This window comes from Ostrea edulis, chromosome 3 (genome assembly GCF_947568905.1).
Source record: "Ostrea edulis chromosome 3, xbOstEdul1.1, whole genome shotgun sequence".
Classification (NCBI taxonomy): domain Eukaryota; kingdom Metazoa; phylum Mollusca; class Bivalvia; order Ostreida; family Ostreidae; genus Ostrea; species Ostrea edulis.
In genome coordinates this window covers 870449-882627 of record NC_079166.1, presented here as the reverse complement: position 1 = coordinate 882627, position 12179 = coordinate 870449, and the positions used below count along the sequence as shown (strand labels likewise).

Here is a 12179-nt window from a genome sequence, read left to right as displayed (position 1 = left end):
ACATTCAAATTTTTGCTGACCATTAGAAATACCTTAATCCACACAAAAGAATATTTCATTCGTTCAAACGATTTATGCAACAAATATTTGTCTTATCCGACTCCAGCACTTGGTAATCAAAGTTTTAAGTGCTTATACCATTAGTTACATGGTTTGTAGTTGACGTGGTATGGTTAATACGTAGTCAGTAAACTCCGTATGAGACGAATATATCCTACCCACTGCTTTTGTGGTAGTACAGTTTTAGCATAGAGAATGTAGGATGCATTGTGGTCTGAAACAACTATGACGTCATGCACAAGTGACGTGGAAAACTGCGTTGCTTTCGCATTTTCGTTCATTGTTACTTCCATTCCCTCACCAGAGGACGCGTTACACAAGCTTCACATTCACCGCTTGGAACCACGTGACAATATAATCACATGGTATAAACAATCATTCTCGGTTTCCTTTCCCTTTATAAGTTTTGGCAGCAGGTGATACATCAGGCTCTTTTCATAGCCCACTGGCACTTTAATAAGTACATATTTACCATTTAACTCCTTTTCTCTTATTTTACAAGTTTTATCGTATTTTTACAGCCTTTCTTACGTTTGATTCCATGTTTACATTTTTAACTCCACCACGTGAATGTCCTACATTCATACGCATATTACGAAGTAGTTCCAAATTTAGGATCCGAACACGGCGGTTTTAAACAATTTACAGTAAGCATCAATTTAATTGCACCAAAAACATTTCATAATATGACAAAATATTTAGTCCAAAACATAAATGTTGGATATTAGAACTTTTACAAGATTTCTGTAAAAAGCCGTTGACATAGGTGTAGTGCGAGGAGCGCACGGAACTCTGGGTAGAGAATGTGTTACTCCCAGTGTCCTTTCTCATTTATAACAGTAGGGAATATGTTTCTTAGACCGAGGTTTTCGGTTGTGTTACTAAGTAATCACAGTAAGTAGCCACAATGACAAGGAAAATAACCCGACTATGTGATACTAAGTAATCACAGGAAGTAGTCATAATGACAAGGAAAATAACCCGACTTTTAACCGTGTAAATAAAAACTGATGGCTTCCACTGATGGTGTATGCAGTAGAGTGATCGATGTGAACCAATGATGATACTATAAATTTTCAGGATATAAGATTCACTGAAATACGTAGGATTCATGAACGTGAAGGTTTATATACATGTAATCAAAATTACAAGTTAATGTTACTCGTATAATAATAATAATACCATATTTATATAGCACCCTTTTCATACACTATGTACGCACAAAGGTGCTTTACAATGCATATATACCTTACAACAGAATGTTATACGCATAAAACAGAGAAAATAAATAAAACATTAAAAGCTGTACCTATCCGCATTGTACATATAAAACATGAAAACACAAGATACCATAAATATGCTAGATAAGAATAAACATCAGTTTCAGGGCGTATTAAAATAATAATAATAATGAAATACACACACGCACACACAGCATATAATGTCTCAGGTATAATACATTAAAACATACAATTCTTTTTTTTTTCTTTTTTCTTTTTTATAAAACATCACAAAATGGTACTCGAAAGCTAAGACACACAGTCTTTAGTTTTCACAGTTTTTCACAAAATCTAACCTACACGAATGACTGAAATGATAGAAACTAGTCCTGGAAAACTTGATGGAAAAAATGTGTTTTCAGTGACTTCTTGAATGCACACAGTGTTCTACAGTCCACAGTATAACCACAATTACATCTGTGATGTCATTTGAAGCACGTTCCAAGTTTGGTAACAATTTGTTGTTATTAACTTTGATATAGTTCTCTTCCTCGTACTCCTTAAATATAATTCCAAAAGAGTAAAGGTAAGTTTGCAAATGGATCTATAAAAGTCATCATATATCCTTGTAAAATGATTTATAACAAGATTTTGAGATCCCTAAACAATTTATAATGTGTACAATGCATTGATAGTAGCACTGCTGTGTGGATGTGTGAGAATCACTAAGGCCGTCGTTTTCTTTGTTCAGGAGATGAATACTGTTCTTCATGTTATTGGAACAACAGTGATGATCTGAATCAGAAAATTAATCATATCATGTTGTTAAAATTAAGATGAACGCATGACAGAAATAGGATATTATAGATTACTAGATATTGTGGTGACAATGTAATTTTGATGTAATTATTTTAAACATGTGTCACAGGTTCATTTCGTTTTCAGCGGTTCTTAATTTTGTTAGCATAATGACATCATGGGATATCTCGCATCTTGTAATGGCCTCCTTAACAGCATCTATTGTTAATCTCGTTGATTTAATGGGCATTATATTACTGGTGATGTTGATACCTTTGAAAATGAGGACCTCAAATCACTTATTCTAAAAGGTCCTAAATACAGAGAACCTCTGTCTTTTAATTAACTGTATTTTAAACGAACTTGGCATTAATTCCACTTTTGGTAATCGTAATTATACTCCAACTGCCCTTTCAAAAGATGAAATTCTTCAAAATTATGCTTCAGTTTTAGACACATTTGATATATCAGTCAATGGGTCGAATGAATATGAGTTACCGTACCTATACTGGATTCCTAAACTACATAAAAACCCTTACAAACAAAGATACATTGCTGGATCCAGTAAGTGCTCTACCAGGCCAATATCTTTGCTCCTCACGAAAATAATAACAGCTGTGAAGGAGAAACTTCAAACTTACTGTGCGACTACATATGCCAGAAGTGGTGTTAAACAAATGTGGATTCTAAAAACTTCTAAAGAACTTTTAGTAAACTTGAAATCGCAGAATTTTTCCCTATTCAATAACATTAAAACCTTCGACTTCTTAATACTATACACGACTATTCCTCACGATAAATTAAAGACTATACTTTTTGACATCATAGACAGTTTCTTCCTCAACAAAAATGGAAAACGGAAACATTCATATCTAGTGATCAGCCATACAAAAACTTACTTTGTTAAGCACCACTCTGATTCCACGCAGAAGTACTCTGAAGATGAAATAAAAATAATTATACCAGAGTTCCTGATTGACAATATCTTTGTGGTCTTTGGTGATCAGGTCTTCCAACAGTCTGTTGGAATCCCAATGGACACGAATTGCGATCTTTTGTTAGCTGACCTGCTTTTATATTCCCATAGTTTAATCAAAACTCCTCTGTGAGAAATAAAACTTTCTTGCTGTGGCCTTCAATTCGACATTTAGATATATCGACGATGTATCATTTCTTAACAATAATAATTTTCATTCATATGTCTATTCGATATATCCCAGTGAACTCGATAAAAAAGGACACCATAGAGCCGTCCACTTCTGCTTTATACTTAAATATTTTATTGAAAGCAGATAATACAGGCAAACTGACAACACAACTATATGACAAACGGAGTGACTTCTCCATTGTCAACTTCCAATATTTTTGAAGCAATATTCCATTATCACCTGCATATGGTGTTTACATCTCTTAACTGATTCGATATGCAAGAGCTTGTTCTGCTAATGGTCAGTTTTTAAATCGAAGCAGGCTACTGATAAACAGGTTAACGGTGCAGGGGTTCCATCAGTCTAGTTTAGAATCAGCAATTCGTTAATTTATGGTCGTTATAACGATCTAGTTTGCCAATACAACCTATCATTGGGTCTGACGTGTTTCATGCCGACTGTTAGGCCGTTCTTACGACACTGATTCTGACTACGGATAACTCCGTTTTCATGATCAAAATATTGGGCTCACGGCGGGTGTGACCGGTCGACAGGGGATGCTTACTCCTCCTAGACACCTGATTCCGCCTATGGTATATCCAGGAATCCATGTTTGTCCACTCTCAGTATTGTATTGCTCATAGGAGTTATCAGATATTGATCACAAACTTTCGTGAATTTTGCCACTAGTTGCAACAAACATGCTGCAAATATGCTGTAACTGTGTGGCACGGGGCTTACATTTTTATAAGGGTTACTATGATACACAACCACATTAAATACTCAAAATGGATATTATGCTTCATATATTTTCACCGTTGATCTAAATGGCTGTAATGGCAAAATAGGTGCACAAGTAGAGAACATGTTTGAAACATCCTAATCTAAGATATGCGCATAGAGGAATATTCCTTTCGTTCAAAAGATTTACGTAGTAAATATTTCTCTGGTACGATTCCGATACTTTGTAATAAAAGTTTCAAGTTTTCTTCATTCTGATTGTATACTGAGATACCAAGAATTCACCATTATAAAGGTTTATAAAATGATCTACATCAAATAAATTACAAATGCGTCTTACTGAAATGACCACATTTACGTTTGTGATATAATTTGAAGTTCGGTAAAAATATTTTGATCAATGTTTCTGCTATTAACTTTGATGTCGTATTCGTTATCATATTCCTCAAATGTATTCTAATGGATTAATCATGCGTTTGCAGTTATATCTTTAAAAATCATCATATAGACTTGTAAAGTAATTCGTAACAGGAAGTGGATATCCCTACATAATGTGTAATGTGTGCAACACATAGATAGTACCTCAGCTGTAAGTATGTTTGAGAATCACTAACACCGTGTTTTCGTTTGTTCAGGAAATGGATACTGTTCGTCATGCTATTGGAACAACAGTGATGATCAGAAAATAAATTAATTGTATCAGATTGTTAACATTAGCATGACCGTGTGGAAACCATAGGACATCATATATCGGTCAATATTATGGTGGCAATGCAATTTTAATCATATACTTATTTCAAACACATGTCACATGTTCATTTCGTTTTCAGCGTTTCCTAATTTTGTTAGTAAAATGACATAATGGGATATGTCCCATCTTGCGATGGCTTCCTTAGCAGCATATATTGTTAATCTCACCGACCCAATGATTGAGCTTTACACATTCATTTTACATCTGTTTGCATTCAACAATTCAAGGAAGCCTCTACCACGTGACAGTGTTATCTATATAAATGGATGTCTTGTCCAGCAAAGTGCAACACAGTCTAATCAATTCACGAAAATGAAGTTAGAAAATAACTTACGTGCAGTATTTCTATTCTTTTGCGTTGCAGGACATGCTTTAGGTGAGTGTTAGTTATGGCGGTAAGCAGCACATTTTTAAAATCTTATACAGAGTTTTTTTTAGGTTTCACATAAATTAAATGTCTACTAGAAAGATGAAGATAACGAACAGTGATCAATCTCATAACTCCTATAAGCCATATAAAATAGATAGCTGAAGAGACATTATTTGTCGAAATGCGCATCTGGTGCATCAAAATTGGTACCGTATAAGTTTTACATTATGACTCCTGGGTCGAGGCCTCTGCTGGTGGACTGTTAGTCCCTGAGGGTCTCCACAGCCCAGTAGCTAAGTACTTCGTTACTAGCTTGAAAATACGGATGTATATTCAATTATTGTTATAAAATTTAGAAATTCATTTCAAATTTAAGGATTATCTCCCTCACGCATAGCTCTTATCCTTAGACGAATTTGACTCCACTTTTTTGGCACACTGTTTTTCCCTATAATAGCTCTAAAACTTCATTGTTATTTCGGATTTCAAACATTTCGGTTGAGCATCACTGAAGAGACATTATTTGTCGAAATGCGCATCTGGTGCATCAAAATTGGTACCGTATAAGTTTTACGTAGTTGGACAAAAAACAGACCCCTGGAAAGACCTGGGCCCAGTTTTTCGAAAGCTGGTTAACTTTAACACTGGTTAAGTTTAACGTAGTGTTAACTCCTAACCAAGTGATTAGCTAACACAATGGTTAAATTCTGTTTTTCGAAAGCAATTCCACATATTGAATAGTTAACACTGTGTTAATTAATCGAGTTAACCATTTGCAAATCATTTGATTACCCATAATGCACACGTACTTCCTATGTAAACAAAGAATGTAGGAGTAGATAAAAGTCTTGTTTGTGGGAGATAGCTGATGAAATGTTCATGTATTGGTTAGTTTCGAAATGCATGACAGTGACTGTGGACCATGTACTTATACTTGTATATTCAATTTGAATAATCATAGAATCATTAGAGCATTATATAATGATATATACTAGGCCCAAGCCTAGTTGAAAAAAAAACCCGGTGTCTATCTTGTAGAAAGCAGGCTCAATGCATAGTTTATCAAAGTGGAGGTTAATAGAGAGTCGGACAAGTTGATTTCACAATTGTCTGAAAATACTTGACAAGCCAAAACAAAATAATTTATAAACCCCCTCACTAAAATGAGTTCTTCTAAACAAGTCGAACCTCAAATCCAAGTTGCGTGATGGGGGGGTGGGGGGTTAAGGTTTATCAGCAAAATATATGGGTTCAGTTCATCAGTTCAAGCTTACATTTCAACTACCAATCACTGATGCTATGATATGAAAAAAGCGGGGAAGGGGGTTGTAAGACTTTGCATGTAAAAATAACAGTAAACGTACGTTGTCAGAAATAAGGGGGTGGGGTGCTACATGTTTTGAAATAAGAAATAAACATAGGGTTTTCTATATTGTTTAATTCATAATTGGATAAAATTTATGGGAGGGGTTTAACGACGATGCTAGTCTATAAAAATATTTAAATCTCTAAGAATATCTAACTTTCTTTTTTATACTCTTAATCTTATTTTCCCCAAAGCAGTTAAAAATATTCATGAAGAAAATGATAAATTAATTTACCTTGTGATAGTCCGTTCACATACATAACTATAGCAGTTTATATCTATGTTCTTTTTATGGATTTATTTATTTTAATATTATTTTTGTTTTGAATACAATACTTGATCCACCACGTCATTTCTACTAAGGGATATTAATCTGGAATATCAACAATGAAAAATTCTTCTTCCTACGTTTGTGTTCACAAGTATTCTGTATTAGCCTGAAATGAATACTGTTCATATTAGATAACCTTAAAAAAAGAAAATAAATTATACATGCATGCACGTTTCATGCATGCAAATCTTCATTTGAATCAGTTTTCAAAAGGTCAAGGCCAGTGCAAACGATAATGTTTTTAAAGTTGGCGTTTCAATGGAAATGATCATCATGATCTAAGGGCCTACATGCACTTTGATATTTGGAAGAAAAATAGGTAAAATTACATCTTAAGCATGCGTCCTGTTCCAGGATTTCATATAAGTGAATATAATACGAGTCCCCCCCCCCCCCCCCGCCGACACCCCCACCCCCTATTCAAAGTTTGTACCGAAAGTATCTATAGATACGTGCAAGATATTGCTACTGACAGAAAAGTTTAACACCATCATCCAGCTGTAGTAGTTTTTTTTTGCATTAGCTGTTTCTCTTGGGTAAATTTCATGAGATTTGACGAATATACCAATTTATGACAACATAAACAACACACCGTCATAGTTCAGCATCAGTACACACCTCAGAATGTCCGAGTCTTTGAAATTTGCATGATTTTTGGTCTGAGGCGGACAGAAAATGAAGTTGGTGGCCATTTTTAACAGCTGTGTTAAAACTTAACAGGTACTGGAGGTGGATTAAAGTTAACACAACATTAACACAGTGTTAACGCAAACTCGCATTTTGAAAAACAGTTAATCACATGGTTAACTTTAACACAGAAGTTAACACCGGGTTTACACTGTGTTAAAATAACCAACTTTCGAACAACAATCGTGCTTTTATTTGTAAAGGACTAAGACCATGTTTAGCTATATCGGCCCTGTGGTGTGTTAAAAAATAAAGTAGAATGTACTGAAATAAAATTGTTATCATTTGATAATATAATCTTTATACCATCGCGACGTACAAAGATTTCCCCGCCAAAACGTCAGCTTGTGGAATTCTATACAAGACAAAACCGGTATCGGTCTGGTTTTCTGCAGAAATCTCCACTTTTTTCAAATTTAGTCATATAATTCATATAAAACACGACCTTCGATCCAGAAACTGACTGTAGTCTATCAAAATCTATCAATACAAATAAATTTTGCACGAACGATTTTTTGGATCGAAAGGTGTGCTGTTGATGAATATCAACTTTGAATTAATCGAGAGCAATCCGGAATTATTTATTTTTGTGAGAGTTGTGGGTATTTTATTATGTTGCTTTGAAAAATTAAAACAATATACTTATGTGGAGTCTACATCATCTCCATGCAGAATACACTCCTATGTGGTGTTTTTATCAAATGTTTGTGCAGGAATTCTGAAAGCTATAGAATTTTGATGCGTAAACAAACGAATCTGCTGTCCGACAAATCGGACCTTCAATGCTATAGAAAGTTTTTATTTAGACGACACCAACAGAATTACTAAGATCAAAATGAAAAGAATTTATAGAACATGCATTGATATAACTAAAACTATTGCCGATATATCGAAAGTATAACGTTAACTAGGGCAAGTAAATTTATGAAGGATTTTTGTGCGATTGACGTCTATGACGTCGTAAAATCCGATTGACGTCTATGACGTCGTGGCTTAGTGGTAGAGAGCCCGTCCTTCAATCGGGAGATCCGGGTTCAATTCCTACCCGTGTCAATATTTTTTTTTTTTAAATCATACTGTTAACTACATTTTTCTTGGCGTTATTGAAAAATTAATTTCTTTCAAGACACTGAAGATGAAATTATACCTGAATACAAATAAAAATCAATAGGCCTATGCAATCACAGAACACCAAGAAAATATGCAAGGATTACAGATTACATTTTTTAAAATTCATTGAAAAAAAACCCCAAAATACTTTATTTTCGGACTTGATTTTATTTCAAAGTATGAACCAGCAAAAGATAATGGAAAGGAAAGTTTTTCCAATGCATCTAATGTACAGAAGAAAAGTCAGAAAAAATGTGAATCCATTAGCTCTTCGTCATTTCCTGCAGAGTAAGAACTTTCTTGTTGAAACCACCACATGCTATTTTGTGCAGCAAGTGTAGACATGTGTGTCAGTAAATTCACATCCAACAAAATTGTCACCACCAATCTGGGCCACTTCCTGAGACAAAGTCTCTACAGAAAATTTCAATACCTCTCGACAGAACCAGGCCTGGGGTAATGGTAATTAAATGACAGCCAGTTTCAATGTAATGGGGGTGTAATGGACCATTTTTGCATTACAAGTAATGGTAATGTAATGCATACTGTACTGCACATATTGTTCATTACATTTACACTACTTCAAATATTTGATGATATTTTGAAGATTTAGAATAATTCATTTTATTACTGATTGACTGAAGCATTTGAAACATTGATGACAATCAAATGCAATGAATAACTTAATAGATATGTTTCCTAACATTACTGAATATTTTGTGTACTTATGTTAATGTATAATTAAAAATCATAATACAGAAATAATTTTTCTGCCATTTCTTTAATATCTGACAGTATGTTATGTAAATGTGTAATGCAAATTCACTCTCAAGTAATGTAATACATTATATTTCAAAATAGGAGTAATGGTAATGTGAAATTTTCTAGGTAATGTAAGGCGTTACATTGCTATGTAATTGACCTCAAGCCTGGATAGAACACCTTCTCATGCATATATGCAAGTGCCTTGGACTCCAACTTGTCATTTCCTCTTTTGCAAGATTTTCAGCATTTCTTCATAGAGATCATAATTCCAACTGCAAGGTGTCCAAGATGATGAATTCAGACCTGACCAGTGTTTTTGACAATTTGATAACTTTTGACTCTACACTTTTCATCATTCAAAAAGTACATTATGACATTCATAATTCAACATGCAGATTTTCATTTGAATCATCAAATATGAATTCTTCCAATTAATACCCCCCCCCCCCAAAAAAAAGAAAACACTTTAAAAACCTCCACAGGTATATTTCAAATGACATAGAACCATGGTATCAGGATGTCTCTGGAAGTGCCATGGGTTAATAAGGGTTAAACTTCAGAGTCGACATGTTTCTTCCAAGCAATATAGTCTTGTTTGGATCCAGTTTTTCCAGTTCTGATATAACTGCCTGATACTGTACAATGTAGGTGTCAATCTGGTCCCCCTATTGTGGGAATCTGTTTCCACATAACTGCTGTATAATCTGGTACCTTGCTATTGGCAGGCACAGCAAGGAAGCTATTCCTGCAGTGATGTCCAACACTTATCCGCATGTGTCACTGATGCCACTATCATTGATGAATCTGATGGCAGTGATGATAGCATTATTGAGGAGTAGGAATATGGATTCTTGTCAATCTGATAAATGTCACCCTTGCCATCAATTTTCGCTGTACATATTATATCATCCTGAAATTCAAATTACTCCAGTATTATATCATTATCAAAACTATATCATAAATGAAAGGTGAAGATAACAAACAGTGATCAATCTCATAACTCCTACAAGCAATACAAAATAGATAATTGGGCAAACACGGACCCCTGTATTATAATATTCATATAAAAGTTGTACTTTCATTCCCTCATGTATTTTCATTGATATAGAATTCAGAAAAATTACATTTATGTATTCGGTGGGAGATTGACATGTCTCCAACTAAACAATAGAGGACAGTTTAGCTACATGTACATTTCTGCATAAATAATTATATACACATACATTTCATTTGAATTTGATTCCCCATCTAATAATTTTTGTTGTAGCTAATGTTGATATATTATCTTACTTCACAATTATCAGCAAATTCACAAAATATTTTTATCTTTCATACTCTTTCTTGTGGTAGATGTATGGAAAAATTTAATATTCAATAATATAAAGGAGATTTAAGCTAACAAAAAATTATATGCTTAAATCATGGTAGTACTCATGAAATTCAACATTCTCTGAGTGATTCTATGTCTAATCCCAATGCAGGCATGTAAGTTGTAAGCGTAATTGTTGAAATTAAGTTTGACATGTTTACAATTTATCTTGAAATAAGGCATATTTAAATTATAAAACCAAACTGTTCTTATGATTTTCCTGGCTTAATGGTGCTTTTAAGTATTTAAAAATTATTGAATGTAAAAATCATTCCGACTTTTCTAATCCATGTTTCCGCGTAAGGCCAAAAATATATATATATATGTTAATTGGTTTCCACTTTCCCGACCTACCCTAATTAAAAATTTCTGCTGACCCTAACACATTTTTTTCTATTCTCACAGATTTTGCAAATGTCATCACTACAACAAGAATATATTTATTGACTTATGAAGTTATTTATTATGCACTAATACCAGACAGATTCCAAAACACAGAAACAGTTTTTGTTTACAGTAAATTGAAGAAATGTATCGATTCATCATATAACTTTTATTTGATTACTAAATAATCACTAAGTTAAGTTTAAACATAGTAGAATACTAGAATACCAAATCATTCGAAAATTATTCAACCTATAACGCCCCACAGGCCTACATGTTACCCCAGAGACATATACCATTATGGAAATATACATCTATATACAATTATATGTCTCTTTAACCTATACAAATACTTTTTAGACCATACAATGATACATGGAAAGTTCAAAGTGGGAAGTGAGTCAAACATCATTTAAAAAAATTCAAATAGACCCGAGAAGGTCATGCACTCGGAATTGAAAATGGCATGATCGTGAAACAGCTGATTTTTCTGATCAGTTGATATACATACAATTTTAAATCTTAACAATAAATATATGTTGACAACAGTTAACAGATTTGTTGTGGGATTTCCAACAGTCCAATGCGTGAATATTATGAGTTTATTTCAACACACCACAGGCGCACCATACTATTCGTTCCATGCGACTTGTTTATTATTTTTAAGAGCAATTGATACACCTCTTTGGTTATACAGTTTAACGAGTAGAGGTGAAGTATATTCATATTTCTAAAACTTACGTTGAAATGCGATGAGTACATCCTCTACAACTTCCACGAACAGCGCAAACAGGCTAACGGCGCAGCGTGTGAAAATGGCCGAATGAAGGATTGAAAAATATGGTGTGCCATTCGGGCTATAAGTAAAATAACCTTCTTGCGTATTTGGGAAAGAAAATTTCTTTTTCAAGATCTTATTATATATTAAACCACTCATTGCATAATCATGTTTTACAATACGTTACCACTTCTAATAATATATAGCGACGTTGTATGACGCAATCTTAAAAAGTAGAGCAAATTATAGGATTTATACTAGTAATGTAAACCTAAAAATAGTGTTCTTTCATGAACTCTAC

At 33.8% G+C, this 12179-nt stretch overlaps 1 long non-coding RNA gene across 1 annotated transcript; it reads right to left on the bottom strand.

Annotated features, from left to right (window-relative positions):
- Positions 1-8730: 8730 nt before the first annotated feature.
- Positions 8731-12162, bottom strand: LOC130053092 (uncharacterized). The gene is made up of 2 exons (XR_008801561.1): positions 11842-12162; positions 8731-10257 (listed from the first exon to the last, which is right to left on the bottom strand). It is a non-coding gene; the product is annotated as an uncharacterized LOC130053092 (long non-coding RNA).
- Between the last annotated feature and the right edge of the window lie 17 nt (positions 12163-12179).